The 17,606-nt window shown below is 37.8% G+C and overlaps 1 long non-coding RNA gene across 1 annotated transcript; it reads left to right on the top strand.

The window, feature by feature from the left end:
- The first annotated feature begins 93 nt into the window (after positions 1–93).
- Positions 94–12,755, top strand: LOC102909051 (uncharacterized). The gene is made up of 3 exons (XR_013043589.1): positions 94–205; positions 1,685–1,788; positions 12,076–12,755. It is a non-coding gene; the product is annotated as an uncharacterized LOC102909051 (long non-coding RNA).
- The last annotated feature ends 4,851 nt before the right edge of the window (positions 12,756–17,606 follow it).

Raw genomic sequence — 17,606 nt, 5'->3', positions numbered from 1 at the left:
AGCAAATCAAAAAAAGCATTACAAAGTAAAGGCCCCAAGATCACATGTACAGTGTTACCAGAGAAGTGACATGATCTGGTTTGTGTTTTTCAGGTCCCGGGTGTCCTTTTTTAAATTGGATGATAACTGCAATTGTATTCGCCATTTTATTTTTCACTTCATGTGTCATCAATGCTGTTCTCTGTATCTATTTCCGAAAGAAAAGGTAAGCTATAGGATAACCTGTGGTGACAGAGATGCTGGGTACAGTTGTGCTAGTTGGAAATACTATGTTTGAAAATTCCAGGGGTTCTGGAAAAACCCGTTTCCATATGCTTGACAGTTTCTGACATCAGATACTATAAACGTAGTCTGTAGGTAACATTTATGTTTATGGTGAATTGAGTGTAATATTCTTTTTTATTTTTTTAGAAGGAAAAAATTGTTCATTTTTGTTTCACGTGTATTTGAGTTTTGCCTGTGTGTGACTGTATGCTACGTGTGTGTCTGGTGCCTGTGGAGGCCAGAAGAGGGTGCTGAAACTTGAGTTAGAGGCAATTATGAAATGTCCATAGGGATGCTGGGTACTGAACCAGGGTCCTCTGAACAAGCAACACATGCTCATAATTGCTGAGCCATATCTTCAGCACCACATTTAAGACTCTATTGAGAACAGGTTTCACATGAGACAGGAGAAGACCCAGGACAATAGGTAGGAGAGAGTCTGCTGAGTGGAAAAAAAAAAAGACTGAAATTGGAAACCTGAGGGAGGTCCAACTGAGGCATAAGGTGAAGCTGGGATCCTATTTTATAGATTAAATATAATAAAATACTCACCCATATACAACTCCTCTGGTGGACAGAAGTGTATGATGGGGAGGTAAATGGAAATAGGAAAATATTAGGCATGACAGTAGAAACTGTAGACATAACTGATAGTGTGTGATTTGTTTTGATGTCATTATACATTCTTTAAATTTAAAAATATGGTGGGGTTTTTATTTTGCTCCATCTCAATCCAGGGAAATGTATAAACCTAAGAAGGGTGAGAATCTGATCTATAATCTAGAAGGCTCTCCCACTTGGATGTGGAAGAGAAGTCTTAGAAGACATGAATGAAGTGACAGTTTGAAGAGACGGCTACAGCAGTCAGGAGACAGATGGGAAATGTCCAGACTGAAGAGGTAGAAAGAGGAGGAGGGGTTAAGGTTATATTTGGGATGGGAAGGTTTTCTGAGTGACAGGTATGGAGAACGAGTAAGAGGAAAGAATTATCTTACTCAAGGTAAGTGTTTTAAGCATTAAAGAAAACTTTTACAAATATGTACAGGCATAGAGCAAGAGCAAGCTTTGGGGAGAGGATTAAGAATTCCATTTTAAACATTGTTATTTTTAAATGCCTATTTATACTCGAGGGATAATATTAATTAAGTATCTACAGGATGAATCTGGGATTTGTGGAGCAGATGATAAGTTTGGAATATAGATGATATGGTCTCCATGGAAAGAGAAACTATTGCTCTCTCTCACTACTTTAACGTAGAAACAATAGGCTAGTTCTAGTATTTTGGTCAACTTCTCAAGAAAATCTGTGCGTGAATCTATCAAATTTTAATTAATAATCTGTTCCTACAGAGTGCTGCCATGAGAAGGAGTGTTTGTCAGTGTCTAATTTATTTCTGTACCACTGTCATGGTACCTCTAGGTCAGAGAACATGCCTGTCCAATCATCAATACCAACGTGCACACCATCAGCAAGAGAGACTGAGGACTTAATGAGCCACCACCATCAGACAGACATAAATGAAAGTATGCAATCTTTTTTTTTAATCACTTGACAGTCTTTAAGTTTAAGATATAACATTCCAAATTAAATCATGCATTGGCTAGCAGCAACTACCATTTTAGAAATAAGTGGAGAAAAAATGTTTTTATAATGCCATTTCATGCAGTAGTAAATTCAAATGAGGTTTTATTAATATTAATGTCTTTAAGTTTTGAAATTAAAGTTATATTTATTTTAAATGATACATAAAAATTATGGATATTTATGGAGTACCATGTATATTTCGATAGCAAGTTAAACATATCTATTCACCCAGACATTTATCATTTCTTTGTACCTAAAACCTTTCAAATGTTTTCTGCTAGGTTTTAAAGTTATACAGCACATAGTCCTTATCTATAATTACCCTCTGGACAGTAACACAATGGAGTCTCACTGCTATCTAACTATAACTTAGTCCTGTTGATCAACCTCTTCTAATCCCTCCTACCCTTTACTAACCCAGCCTCTAGTAACTACGGTTTTTCTCTCTGAGTTTTTTAGATTTCTTGTCTAGATAAGATCAGGTAGTACTTCTCTTTATGTTTCTGGAATATTTTACTTGACATGGATGAACCCTGAGTTTCATCCATGTTGTTGCAAATGACAGAATTTCCTTTTTTTTGGCCAAATAATATTCACACAAATAATATTCACCTCATTCGTCAGTTCTAGGCAGATAGCTTCATTTCTCATCTGTTGTGAGTAGTGCTAAAGAGAACATGGACGTCCAGATATCTCCACAACATTTTCAACATAATGATTTCCTTTCCCTTTAGATATATATTCAGTAATGGGATAGCTTGATCATATAGCATTTCTATTTTTTAGCATCTTGAGAAGCCTTCCTAGCATATTGTATTTCACTTACGGCATGCATGCACTGGTTTCCTTCCCCACATCCATACATTACACATCACTTTTTTTGGTGTTTTTAGTAGTAATTATTCTTATGGGGTTAAGCTGCTGTCTTTTAATGGTTTCTACTTGCATTTCTCTGATGATTAGTGATGTTTAGCATTTCTTTCTCATATATCCATTAGCCATTTTGTATACTTTCCTTGAGAAATGTCTATTGAGGTTTATTACCCATAAAATTGAGTAGTTTATTTTTCTTGAGTTCTTAAGTTCCTTATATGTCTTGAAATGCCAAACCCCTGTCAGATGTGGAGTTGTAAATATTTTCTTCTTTTCTAATGATAGTCTCTTTAATGCAATTGATGACTATTTTCCTTGTGGGTTCCCCTACTTCCCTGACAGCATTTTCAAAAAGCATTGACCTTTCCCAGTATGTGTGTCCTTATCACCTTTACTGAAACTCAGTTCTCTGTAGATGTGTGGGTTCATCACAGCATCTTTATTCTTTTATGCTGCTGTATGAGTCTGTGTCTTGCAAATATCATGCTGTTTTGATTAAATACAGTTTCATTGTATATTTTGAAGTCAGGAGGTGCAGTGCCTTCTGAAAAGGGATGAGATTTTACTCCTCCAGACATATTTGCGTTCTTTAGTACTGTGTAGGAAAAAGGTACACAAACTCACTTCAGTAGTACACTTTCAGTAATAGTTATTTTAATGATTTGAATTCTCCAAATCTATGAATACAGGATATCTTTTCAATGTGTATATTTTTTGATTTCTTTATTGGATGATTGTGATTTTTCACTCTAGATAGTTTTAAGAATGCTGATACCATTTCAGTGTAACTCCTCCTTGATTTTCTTGTTACATATTTATTCAAGTCTTTCTTTTTTAGGAAAGCTCACATTTTTCTCTTATATATGATTTTTGGAATTTCCTTTTATTTGTTCAATGTCGTGAATTATACCTTTTTTTCTTTTCTTTTCTTTTGTTAACATAACATTAACTTTTTTTTCATTTATTTTACATACCGACCTCAGTTTCCATTCCCTCTTCTCCAGTCCTCCCCACCCCATCTTCATTCAGAAAGGGACAGGTCACCCATGGTCTTGAACAAAGTATGACACATCAAGTTGAGGCAGGACCAAGTGGTTTATTTTAGTTACATCCATTGGCCTGCAAATTTCATGAGGTCATTGTTTTTTATCGAGTAATACACAATTGTGTAAATGTACCATAATTTCCTTATCCATTCATCAGTTGAGGGACATCTAGGTTGTTTTCAGGTTCTGGATGTTGTGAATAAAGCTGCTATGAACATAGTTGAGCAAGTGTCCTTGTGGGATAATTGAGCATTCTTTGGGTATATGCCCAAGAGTGGTATACTTGGGTCATGAAATAGATTGATTACCAGTTTTCTGAGAAAATGCCATGTTGATTTCTAAAGTGTCTGTATAAGTTTGCACTACCACCAAAAGTGGAGGAGTGTTCCCCTTGCTCCTCATCCTCTCCAACATAAGCTGTCATCAGTATTTTTGATCTTAGCCATTCTGACAGGTGTAAGATGATATCTCAGACTCATTTTGATTTGCATTTCCCTGATGACTAAGGATGTTGAGCAATTCCTTAAGTGCCTTTCTGCCATTTGAGATTCTTCTCTTGAAAATTCTCTGTTTAGATCAGTACTCCATTGGATTATTTAGAATTTTGATGTCTTGTTTCTTGAGTTTTTTTTTAAATGTATTTTGGAGATCAGGTCTCTGTCAGATGTGGAGTTGGTAAAGATCTTTTCCCATTCTGTAGGCTGCTGTTTTGTCTTATTGACTATGTACTTTACCTTAAGAATCTCCTCAAGGGGCTAGAGAGATGGCTCAGTGGTTAAGAGCACTGCTTGTTCTTCCAGAGGTCCTGAGTTCAATTCCCAGCAACCACATGGTGGCACAAGCTACCTGTAATGAGATCTGTTACCCTCTTCTGGTCTGCAGATAGAGCACTGTATACATAATAAATAAATAAATCTTTTTTTAAAAAAGAAGCTCCTCAGTTTCAGGAGGTCTCATTTATTAATTTTTGATCAAAGTGTCTGTGCTACTGGAGTTATATTCAGGAAGTAGTCTCCTGTGCAAATGAGTTCAAGGCTACTTTCCACTTTCTCTACTGTCAGGTTCAGTGTAACTGGTTTTATGTTGAAGTCTTCAATCCACTTAGTCTTGAGTTTTGTGCACGGTGATAGATATGGATCTATTTGCAGTCTTCTACATGTTGACATCCAGTTATGCCAGCACCATTTGTTGAAGATGCTTCCTTTTTTCCATTGCAGAGTTTTGGCTTCTTTGTCAAAAATCAGATGTTCATAGATGTGTGGGGTAATGTCAGGGACTTCAATTCAATTCCATTGGTCCACATGTCGGTTTTTATGCCAGTAACAAGCTGTTTTTATTACTATAGCTTTATAGGAGAGCTTGAGATCAGAGATGGTGAAGCCTCTAGAGGTGGCTTTAGTGTACAGGATTGTTTTGACTATCCTGGGTTTGTGGTTTTTCTATATAAAGTTGAGTATTGTTCTTTCCAGGTCTGTGAAGAATTGTATTGGGATTTTGGTGGGAATTGCATTGAATCTATGGATTGCTATTGGTAAGACTGTCATGTTTCTATGTTAATCCTACCTATTCATGAGCATGGAAGATCTTTCCATTTTCTGATATCTTTTTCAATTTCTTTCTTCAGAGACTTAAAGTTCTTTTTATACAGGTATTTCACTTGCTTAGTTAGAGTTACCTCAAGGTAACTCTAATATTATTATTAATATTATTTGTGACTATTGTAAAGGGTGGTGTTTCTCTGATTACTTTCTCAGCCTGTTTATCATTTGTATATAGGAGAGCTACTAATTTTTTGAGTTAATCTTGTATCCTGCCACATTATTGAAGATGTTTATCAGCTGTAGGAGTTCCCTGGTATAATTTTTTGGGTCACTTATGTATACTATCATATTGTCTGCAAATAGTGAAAGTTTGACTTCTTCCTTTCAAATTTGTATTCCCTTGATCTCCTTTTGTTGTCTTATTGCTCTAGCTAGAACTTCGAATACCATATTGAATAGATATGGGGAGAGCGGATAGCTTTGTCTTGTTCCTCATTTTAGTGGAATCGCTTTGAGTTTCTTTCCATTTACTTTGATGTTGGCTGTTGGCTTGCTGTACATTGCCTTTATTATGTTTAGGTATGTCCCTTATATTCCTGATCATTCCAAGACCTTTATCATGAAGGGGTGTTGGATTTTGTCAAAGACTTTATTTTAGCATCTAATGAGGTGATCATGTAGTTTTTTTTCTTTCAGTTTGTTTATATGGTGCATTACATTGACAGATTTTTGCATGTTGAACCATCTCTGTATCTCCGGGATGAAGCCTACTTGATCATGCTGGATAAATTCTTTGATATGTTCTTGGACTTGGTTTGCCAGTATTTTATTGAGTATCTTTGCATCAATGTTCATGAGGGAGATTGGTGTGTAATTCTCTTTCTTTGTTGCATCTTTGTGTGGTTTGGGTATCAGGGTAATTGTAGCCTCATAAGAAAGAGTTTGCCAATGTTTCTTCTGTTTCTATTATGTGGGACAATTTGAAGAGTATTGGTATTAGCTTTGCTTTGAAATTCTGATAGAATTCTCCACTGAAAACATCTGGTCCTGGGCTTCTTTTTGGTTGGGAGACTTTTAATGAATGTTTCTATTTTCTTGGGGCTTATAGGTTTATTTAAATCGTTTTTCTGGTCTTGATTTAATTTTGGTATGTGGTACTATCCAGAAAATGTCCATTTCTTTTAGATTTTCCAATTTTGTGGAGTGCAGGTTTTTGAAGTATGACCTGATGATTCTCTGTATGTCCTTCTTGTCTATTGCTATGTCTCACATTGCATTTCTGATTTTGGTTATTTAGATGTTCTCTCTCTGCCTTTTGGTTAGATTGTGTAAGGATTATCTATCTTGTTGATTTTCTCAAAGAACAAACTCTTTGTTTCATTAAATTTTTGTATTGTTCTCTTTGTTTTTATTTTATTGATTTCAGCTCTCAATTTGATTATTTCCTTGCATTTATCCTCCTGGATGACTTCGCTTCTTTTTGTTCTAGAGTTTTTAGGTATGCTGTTAAGTCAGTAGTATGAGATTTCTCCAACTTCTTTAGGTGGGCATTTAGTGCTATGAATTTCCCTCTTAGCACTGCTTTCATATGTTCCATAAGTTTGGGTATGTACTACATTCATTTTCATTGAATTCTAGAAGCCTTTAATTTCTTTCTTTATTTCTTCCTTGGTCTGTTGGTAATTCAATTCAGCATTATTCAGTTTCCATGACTGTAGGCTTTCTGTAATTTTTGTTGCTGTTGAAGTCTGCCTTTAAGCCATCGGGGCCCAATAAAATATAGAAGGTTATTCCAATTTTGTTTTATATCTGTTGAGATTTGCTTTGTGACTGAGTATGTAGTTGTTTTTAGAAAAGGTTCCATGGGGTGCTGAAAAGAAGGTATACTCTTTTTTGTTAGGGTAGAATGTTCTGTAGATATATCTATTAAGTCCATTTGAGTCATAACATCTGTTAGTTCCCTTATTTCTCTGTTAAGTTTCTGTCTCGCAGATCTGTCCATTGGTAAGAGTAGGGTGTTGAAGTCTCCTGCTATTAATGTGTTGGGTTTGGTGTGTAATGTAAGCTTTAGTAATGTTCCTTTTACATATGTGGGTACCCTTGTATTTGGGGCATAAATGTTCAGAATTTTGAGACTTCATCTTGGTGTTTTTTTTCCGTGATATGTAATTTCCTCCCTGATCTCTTTTGACTGATTTGAGTTTTAAGTCTATTTTATTAGATATGAGGCTAGCTATACCAGCTTGCTTCTTAAGTCTGTTTGTGTGGAAAGTCTTTTCCAGCCTTTTACTCTGAGATAGTGTCTGTCTTTGAAGTTGAGGTGTGTTTCTTGTAGGCAGCAGAAGGATGGATCCTGTTTTCATATCCATTCTGTTAGCCTGTGTCTTTTTATAGGCAAATTGAGTCCATTGGTATTATGGGATATTAATGGCCAGTAATTGTTAATTCCTGTTATCTTTTAGTAGTGGTGTGTGTGTATTTCCTTTCCTTGGGATTTGCTGCTTGGGATTATCTATTGCCTGTGTTTTTGTTAGTACAGCTGACTTCCTTGGGTTGGAGTTTTCATTCTAGTGATTTCTGTATGGCTGGATTTGTGGATAGGTATTGTTTAAATCTGATTTTGTCTTGGAATGTATTGTTCACTCTGCCTATGGTGATTGAAAGTTTTGCTGGGTATAGTATTCTAGGCTGGCATCTGTGGTCTCTTAGTGTTTCCATTACATGTGTCCAGGCCCTTCTAGCTTTCAGAGTCTCCACTGAGAAGTCAGGTGTTATTCTGATGGATCTGCCTTTTGGTGTTACTTGGCCTTTTCCCTTTTTTGCCCTTAATACTCTTTCTTTATTCTGTGTGTTTAGAGGTTTAATTATTATGTGGCAACGGGGACTTTTGGGGGGGCTGTCTAGTCTATTTGGTGTTTTATAACCTTCTTTGTCTTCATAAGTATTCCTTCTTTGAGTTGGGAAAATTTTCTTCCATGATTTTGTTGAAAACATTTTCTATGCCCATGAGTTTTTATTCTTCTCCTTTGATCCCAATTATTCTTAGGTTTGGCCTTTTCATGGTGTCCTAGATTTCCTGTACCTTTTGTGTTATGGCTTTTTTGGCTTTAGTATTTTTTTTTGACTGATGCTATTTCCTCTATTGTATCCTCCACACCAGAGAATCTCTCTTCCATCTCCTGTATTCTGTCAGTTATATGTGAATCTATTGTTCCTGTTCATTTTTTTCAGATTTTTCTATTTCCAGTGTTTCTTCAGCTTGTGTCTTCTTCATTGCTTCTATCTCCATTTTAAGGTCTTGAATTGTTTCCTTCATCCGTTTAATTGTTTTTTTCATGGTTTTCTTGGCTTTCTTTAAGGGATTTATTGATTTCTAACATTTTTTTGTCTTTTCCTCAATTTTTTAAAGGAATTTTTCATTTCCCCTTTAAAGGCCTCTATCATCTTCATAAAGTTATTTTTAAGGTCGCTTTCTTCTGCTTCTTCTATGTTGTGATGGCCAGGTCTTGCTGTTGTAGAACTGCTAGGTTCTGGTAATATCATATATCTCTTTATGTTGTTGTATGTATTTTTTGCCTTGGCATCTACCTATGTCTTCCTCCAATAGGTGCAAGAGGTGCCTGTGTCTGAGCGAGCTGCTCTTGGTCTTATATCTGTGCTTGCTGTTTCTGTGTCTCAGAGGACCACTCTGGGTCCAGTTTTAGCTCTTGGTCTAATTGGAGCTGGCAGATTCTGTGTCTCAGGGAGGTACTCTTGGTGTTGGATTGGGGAAAGCAACATCCTGGATTTTTAAAGAGATTCCCATGGGATTCCCTTTGGCCAACACTTCAATTAAGTGCCACCCAATGAAGTAGTAGAAGCTTCATTGGGTGACAAGAGACAAGCAGCTTGGACTCTGTCTCCCCTGTTATTTGGTGATTTCATATAGATTGCCTTCATATATGTATATATTTTAGGAAGTTTCTACTGTGTTAGGTTTCCATCTACCCCTCAAATGCTCCTCAATTTTATCTGTCTTTCCTTGTATTCCCACTCACTCCCTTTCCCTTCCCCAATTTATTCTCCCATTCCAGCCCCTCCATTTCTCAATAACTTTATATTCTGTTTCCCTTTCTTAATGACATCTATGTGTTCTCCCGTCCTTTACTCTGTACCTATGCTCTGTGACTCTGTGGACTGGAGCATGGTTATCATTGTCTTAACAGCCAATATCCACACAAAAGTTAATGCATACCATATTTGTCTTTCTGGGTCTGAATTACCTCACTGAGGATGATTTTTTTCTAATTCCATGCATTTGCCTAAAAATTTCATGGTGTCGTTTTTTTTTTTTTTTTTTTTAAAGACTAAGTAATGCTCTATCATGTAAATGTACCACATTTTCTTTTTCTAATATTCTTTAGAGGGACATCTAGATTCTTTCCAATTTCTGGCTATTATGAATGGAGCAATATTCAACATGTTTGAACAAGTGTCTTTGTGATAAGACAAAGCATCCTTTGAGTGTATGCCTAAGAGTGGTATAGCTGAATCTCGAGATAGAACAAATCCAATCTTATTGAGCAGCCTTCACACTGATTTCCATAGTAGTGGTATGTGTTCGCAATCTGACCAGCAATGGAGAGTGTTCCTTTTGTTCCACATCCTTGCCAGTATGAGCTGTCACTTTTGTTATTGATCTTGCCATTCTGACAGGTGTAAGATGGAATTTCAAAGTAGTTTGGATTTGCATTTCTGTGATGACAAATGTTGAACTCTTCTATAAGTGTTTCTCAGACATTTAAGTTTCCTCTATTGAGAATTCTGTTTAGAGAATTTTTTTAATTGGATTATTTGGTTTTTGATATTTAATTTTTTAAAATAAATTTTGGATATTAATATTCTATCTAATGTGTAGTTGGATGTCAGCTATCCCCATTGGTGGACAGGTCCCAGCAGAGGGTGTAAGAGTGGGTAAGGGAAGGAGGTGAGTCAAGCCATGGTAGTGGTGATAATCTTGTAGTCTGACTGACTAGCAATCAAAGTGCTTTTTTATTTATACAGAACTCAATAAGCATGGATAGATAGATTCATGTTGTTCCAACACAAAGATTGTAACATTTTTGTTTTTGGATATGTGTTTCACTTCCTCTTGCTCATCTTTCAATCATCATTAATAAACTTAGAGAGAGCTGAATTATCATTTCCAATTATTTTCCCTCAAGTTTTGACATAATTAATAAACAGAGTTATTTTTACTCATTAACCCCACAACCCAATTTTTAAAAATCAAGAGACTTATGACAGCCTGTTCTCAGGCGAGTAGCTTTGGTCACTTCATGAATGCTACACCAAAACAAAATCTTCAATCCAGTCTGGGCATATTGTCATGTCCCAAGCTTTTAGTTCAGATTGCCCAAGAAAAGTCTCAGACGAAAGCTTCTGTGGTTATCATTTAAATTCTGGCATAATACAATGTTTGTAATTTATTTATTTATATAATTTGTTTATATGTCTAATCCTGGCATTCTGTTGTCCCTTGGTCATATGACACCACTGTGGCTCTGCATGTGCTAATTTTCCAAAGAAAAGGAGGTCCTGACACATCATTTTTGAAATAATCTTTCTACTCTATTCTTTGTTTATCAATAAATGTCTGTGTAGAGCACAGCTAATCTAACTTCAGCTAATCTAACTTTTTCCCTGTATATGCCATGTAATTACCTGAGTGTATAGTGGAAAGAGGCTTGCAATCTGATCTGTGGCCAATTCCTCTAGCCCACCGAATCTTGTTGACCTTTTAAAGTTTTCTTTGTTTTGATTATCTTGTTCCTGAGTAAGTACAGGGATGGAAGTTTCAAGAATATCTCATAGTTTCATAAAGACACCTTTGGCTTCTTTATGTGTGTCACAACCTTCAGGTGTAAGGAAGACCTTCAAGTAGATAAGGATAGTTCCCTAAAAGCTGGAGGGGTGGTATGTTCAGGACTTCCCTGGGGAAGCTTAGAAGCAATACACCTGGAAGAAGGCATAATAATTCATAAGAAATGTTCCATCAATCCAATATCTCCAAATTGAACAAATAATAAAGGTCCCCCAAGTGTGCAACAGGTGGAAATAAAACCAAAGGTGGCACAGTGGCCATCATGTGACTCAGCACTGCTGGATCTTTGTCAAGTGACTGTGCTGGCTTTATGAGTTTTACTGTTCCCATCAGATATGGGTGTGTCAGTTGCACAAAGCAAACCAACAACACTTCCGATTTTGTAGGCTGCACTTTGTATGAATGAAGGTATCATTTGCTGTGAAGAAGTTTCAAAGTTTCATGAGGTCTCACCTATTAATTGTTGATCTTGCTGTCTGTGTTTATGGTGTTCTGTTCATGTAGTCTTTTCCTGTGCCATTGAGTTCAATGGTATTCCCCACTATAGAGACTTGAGCCTGATGTTCTAACATTTTTGGTACAATAAGGTACTCTGTACTCTACCAAAAGAGAAACTTATACACTAAGCTAGTCATAAACCCTTTATCTACAATGTTTTATTGCTTGCAAGTTATTCAATGTCAATGCTGGCACAAAGCTTTTTGGGAGTAACCAACCAATAACTGATTTGACTTAAGTCCCACTCCATGAGATGAAACCCATAGCAGATACTGCTTGGGTGACCAAGAACCTGAGTCTAGATAGCCCAGGGACCTAGGGGAAAACCAAATACTACTAGTCTGAAAAAAGAAAAAAAGATGTAGTTATAAAATGACTCCTAATGATATTCTGCTATTCTCATAGATCAGTGCCTTGCTCAGCCATCATCAGAGGAGCTGCTTCCTGCAAGATTGGAACAAATATAAAGACTCATAAACAGACATTATTTGGCCAGTGAGAGACCTTTGAACACTCAGCCCTCAATGGAATGTCTCCATCAAATCACTCCCCTCAAAGCTCAGGGGACCCTGCAGAAGAGGATGCAGAAAGAGTGGAAGAGCCAGAAGGGATGGAGGACACCAAGAAAACAAGGCCTTCTAAATGAATATGAGCAAAGCTCATAGAAGACACATGGCTGAGGCAGCATGTGCAGGGTCTCCCTGGGTCTGCACCAGGTCCTTTGCACATGTATTATGGGAGTCCTGAGTGAGAGAATTTCTGGGTCTCTGATTTTCTGCCTTCTCTTGGCCTCTTTTCCTTTTCTTGTCCAAGTTTGATGTAATAATATTTGTTTTATTTCATTAGATTTTGAAAAAGTGAATATGAACGAATGAAGGGAAACCTAACCACTAGGGTAAAGATTAACAATGGAACTGTGAAAATTAGTTCTCTCCAGTAGAGTTAAACTGGGTATACCCACCACTCTAGTACAGGATTCATGTTCAAGAGTGGTTGACAAGCCTATAATGGACTCCACAGGTTTTTACTTTTTTGTATATTTTGATTTGCCTATAGTTTGTTGATTATTTCTTTTTTTCTTTTTAGCTGTTGTTCTAATGGCTTTGGTAATATTGTTGTATTGGGGTTGTGTTTTATTTTTTGAGAAAGAACTTAAAGTTGGGTGGTTGTTGGTTATTTCTTTTTTTTTTCTTTTTAGCTGTTGTTCTAATGGCATTGGTGATTTTGTTGTTGTATTGGGGTTGTGTTTTATTTTTTGAGAAAGAACTTAAAGTTGGGTGGGTAGAAGGGATGAGAATCTGGAAGGACTTGGGAGAGAGGAAGAATAGATCAAAATTTATATAAATTAAAAAATTGGTTTAAACAATAAAAATGAGAAAAATGTTACCAAACAGGGAAAACAATCGAGGTTCTGGTCAAATAAGTATATTTTATTCTACAACAATTCAAATGGTGCACTTGTGACCTATAAACCTTATAAAAGACTCCTTTAACTTAAAAAAGCCTTTAAAATAATACACCAAGCTGGAAACTTGCATTACACACAAGTTGAATTCAGTTTACTTCAATAGTTTGAAACAGTAATTTGCTGGGGCTGGAGTGATGGCCCAGCAGTTAAGAGTACTTTTTACTCTTTCAGAGGACCTAGGTACAATTGCCAGCACCCACAAGGAGGCTCACAACTATGTTTAACTCCCAAAAGATCCAATGGCCTTTTCTGGTCTCTCCAGAGACCAAGAATTGACACAGTACACAGACATACGTACAGGCAAAGGAATATGCATGCATTCACTACACCACTGGACTCCTCAGAATTTCCCTGAGGTAGAATGTACTTCAGTTTTGGTTGAATCTATTCCTCATCCTCTTATGTGCACACATGTTACCAATAAGTTAGTTCAAAATGGTTTTTACCTCCTGCTCACTTGATCCAATCAGCATAATGTCATCAATATTGTGCCACAATGTGATATTTTGTAGAAGAGATACAGAATCCAAAGCCCATTTGACTATGTTATGGCACAGGGCTGGAGAATAGCTCTTTGAGGTAAAACTGTGAAGCTATACTGCTGGCCTTGCCAACTGAAAGCCAATTCCTTCTGGTGTTCCTTATGAATACACTCCCCCCACCAAGGCATTTGCTAGATCAATATCTGCAGACCATGTGTCTTAGGGTTTCTGTTGCTGTGATGAAACATGAAGACCAAAGGAAAGGGGTTTTGGATTACATTTTTATGTGGCTGTTATCATCACAGGATGTCAATAAAGGAACTCAAACAGGGTCAGAAACTGGAGGCAGTAGCTAATGCAGAGGCCTTGGAGTGCTGTTAACTAGCTGTTTCATCATGACTCTTCAGCCTCCTTTCCTATACAATCTAGGACCACCAGTCCAACCTACAATGGGCCGTGCCTTCCCCCATCAATCAATAATTAAGAAAATTTCTACAGGCTTGCCTACAACCAGATCTTACGGAGACAGTTTTTGTTTTGGTTTTTTTTGTTGTTGTTGTTGTTTTTGTTTTTTTGTTTTTTTTGAGACAGGGTTTCTCTGTGTAGCTTTGCGCCTTTCCTGGAACTCACTTGGTAGCCCAGGCTGGCCTCGAACTCACAGAGATCCGCCTGCCTCTGCCTCCCGAGTGCTGGAATTAAAGGCGTGCACCACCTCCGCCCGGCCGGAGACAGTTTTTTAATTGAGGCACCCTTCTGATTTTTAGCTTGTGTCAAGTTGACATAATACATATCCAGCATATCATGTATTAGGGGATGTGTTAATCTGCTCAGGTAGGGACACCATATCTTATACAGCAGCTGCAATCAGAGTCACTGCCTGATTTGAGTTTTAGATAGTCAGCTGTCATTCTCCACAATCCATCTGTTTCCTACATTTGCAGATAGAAGAGTTAAAGGGAGAAGTGGTGGGAACCTCTCCCCTCCCCCGAGTCTTTTAAGTTCTTAATGGGGGCAATAATTTCTGCATTTACTCTAGGGATGGATGTGATACTCTTTTGATAATTATTTTCCTTGCCATAGGCAACTCTAAGGACTTCCATTTAGTCTTTCCAACCATAATAGCCCTTACTCCACCGGGCCTGGAACCAATGTGAATTCTGCCAAAATCTTCATATCCTGCACAGAATGACTTCATAGAGGTTTGTCGCAGCTGAGATCCAGAAGCCACAGGTTCAACTGCCACACCTTATCAGCACAAACTGGGTGGTGTACCATCCATTGTTAAACTTGTGCTTCGGGTGCCACCGGGTGGTGATAATATGTAAGAGGCTTCATCTCAATGGACAATTGAGCAGGCCAATGCCTACACTTAATGTACTTGAGGTTTTATATATAAACTATCACTGCTTCTGGCATGAAATGGAGGGTGGGATATGGAATTGTATCTCAGCATACTCTGGAAGACAGAAGGGGAGACAAGATTTGAGAGAGATTTCTTTTGTATTCTTCTTCAAAAAGCTACTGTCAATTGAGTACTGTTCCCGTCTCTGGATGGCTCTATAGCAGCTTTACTATAGCAAGTCTACAGTCATACTGCCTAATTGAATGCTGGGCACATTCCTCAGTAATCACAAAAAATATATCAGAGTATATATGTATGTTTTGTTTTCAATGTCCTAAAATTCTTATTTTATGTGTATGGATGTTTTGCCCGCATGTATGTTGTGTGCCTCATGAGGGCCTGGTACACAAGAATGCCAAAGAGGCAATTATTCTCTTGGAACTGGAGTTACAGAAGGGTGTGATTATCCACTTTTGTGTTGGGAATCAAACCCAGGTCCTCTGGAAGACCATCCAGTGTAGACCCAGTTTTATTTTTCTTATTTTCTTTTCCTTCTCCTTCTTCCTCCTTTCTTTCTTTTATTTTCTATAGGGTTTCTCATAGGAGGACCTGGAAACTGCCACCTGTCTAACTCACAGGTTGCCTGACTCACAGTAAGATGGATAGGGGTCCCTTATAGTCTCTATTATAGAAGCACATTTGTATTTTATTCTGTAGGGTTCTGTACAACACATTGCTAATGGTTTGTTTGAGTTAATCTGTAACCTAGGAAGCTTGAGAGGAAAGCCTGACAGGTCCTGGTGCTTGTGAACCCACCTCCTGCTGCACAGAGATGATGAAGATGGACAGTAGAATTGTCCCTGCTAGAGCAAGAAAACAGTAAACAGCACCACAACATAAATCTCAGTGACAAGACTGACCACCTGACCAGAGGGGAAAGACCAAACTTTGAAATGATTGGCAGCCTGTTTCCTTTCCCCACACCATCTGCCTAAAGAATATTTGGAAGTAATCGTTAGAATTTGAATCCACTGCCTTCTCTGATGGCTGGTTCTCTGAGTAAAACATGGATTAATTGCTCAACTCCTGGGTGTTGCCTGTGTTCCAGATAGCTCAGTCCTCATTACAGCTGAAGATCTGGAAATCAAATTAGCTCATCTTCTCTGATAGGTAATTGTTGATTTCTACATTGGGTTCCTTGAGATAAGGACACTCATCATGAATGGGGTGGAACCATTCCATGGACTAAACCCCAAAAACGAATAAAAAGGGGAAAGTTAGCTGAACACTAACCTTTACTTCTGTTTGCTTCCTCCCTGTCGATGCCTTGTGACCAGAGGCCCATGTTCCTGCTGCCATGCCTTCTTCACTGTGATGGACTGAGTGTGCCCTAGAACTGTGAGTTCAGATAACACCGTCCTTCCTTCAGGTGCTTCCATCATGTGCTGTCACAGAAATGAGAAAAGCAGTTTATACATCTTCCAAATTCACAATTTTCTCTTGTGCTTTATTCTCATAATAAGGCCTTCCCAATATTGGCACATGGTTACCCACTCTTCTCCACACACTCTGCTGTGCTACAAAGTCTGGGCGGGACTATTACATTACAATCTCTACAGGAAGAAGTCAACAAGAATGGTGTTAGCCAGAGGCTTGGGGAGAAACCAGGAGGTATTTATAACTAAAGATGACACACTTCTGCATTGAAATTTGAGTAACTCTGCAATGCCTACAAGAGTTAACAATTTTTACTATGAGAGTTGATGTCCTAGCTAAGTTTGTCCGCTTGATGCATCTGAGAGGAGTCATCTGAGGGAGAGCCTCTGCTGAGAAATTGACTACATCGCATTGACCCATGGGAATGTCTGTGCAGTGTTATCTTGATTGTTAATTGATGTAGACAGGTCCAGCCCACAGTGGGCAACACCATTCCCTTTGATTATATGTCTAGGATGTATAAGAGAGGTAATAATCTTGCCTCAATGTAGTGCTTTAAACAGGAAAAGTGCCCCCCCCAATAGGTCAATTATATAAACACTCGGTCCCCTCTCGATGGCATTGGTAGGTGAATATTATGGAATCTTTTGGAGGCGTGGCCTTGACAGAAGGAATGGGTGACTGGAAAGCAGGTTTTGAGAGTTCATAGGCTTGTCCATTTCCAGGTAGCTTGTACTTATGGTTTGAGATGGGATCTCTGACTGCCTGTAGTCATGCTGCCCGGTCATTTAGGGGCTCTCTCTGTGCCTTTTCATTTCTGTATTGGGATTGCCTGGTTTTGAGCCACTGTGGAAGACTCTAGTAACTGAAGACTGTACTGCTTGCATAATGTAAACTATTTACTGCCCATCACAAAAGAACTTTATCACAAATTCCATTGAATAGAGTCATATTTAATGTGTCAGCAATGGAGTCTACATTCCTCATAATAAGTGTCTCTTGTGGCAACATGAACCCAACTGTTCTAAATATTATCATTTCCTGCCTATATCTAGTTTGTCTTTCTCATTTCCATTTCAAGGGATAAACTCAATTTACGTTTCTTGCTGTGTCCTATCCTATGCTCCCTTAGAGACGAGTGTGTCTTATAGAAAACCTACACAACAGTTTTAACTGAGGCAACACTATTGGATCACTATCAGAATTA

This window comes from Peromyscus maniculatus, chromosome 12 (genome assembly GCF_049852395.1).
Source record: "Peromyscus maniculatus bairdii isolate BWxNUB_F1_BW_parent chromosome 12, HU_Pman_BW_mat_3.1, whole genome shotgun sequence".
In the NCBI taxonomy this organism is placed as follows: Eukaryota; Metazoa; Chordata; class Mammalia; order Rodentia; family Cricetidae; genus Peromyscus; species Peromyscus maniculatus.
The sequence above is the reverse complement of the archived record's forward strand: the minus strand, read 5'-3'. Positions and strand labels throughout refer to the sequence as shown.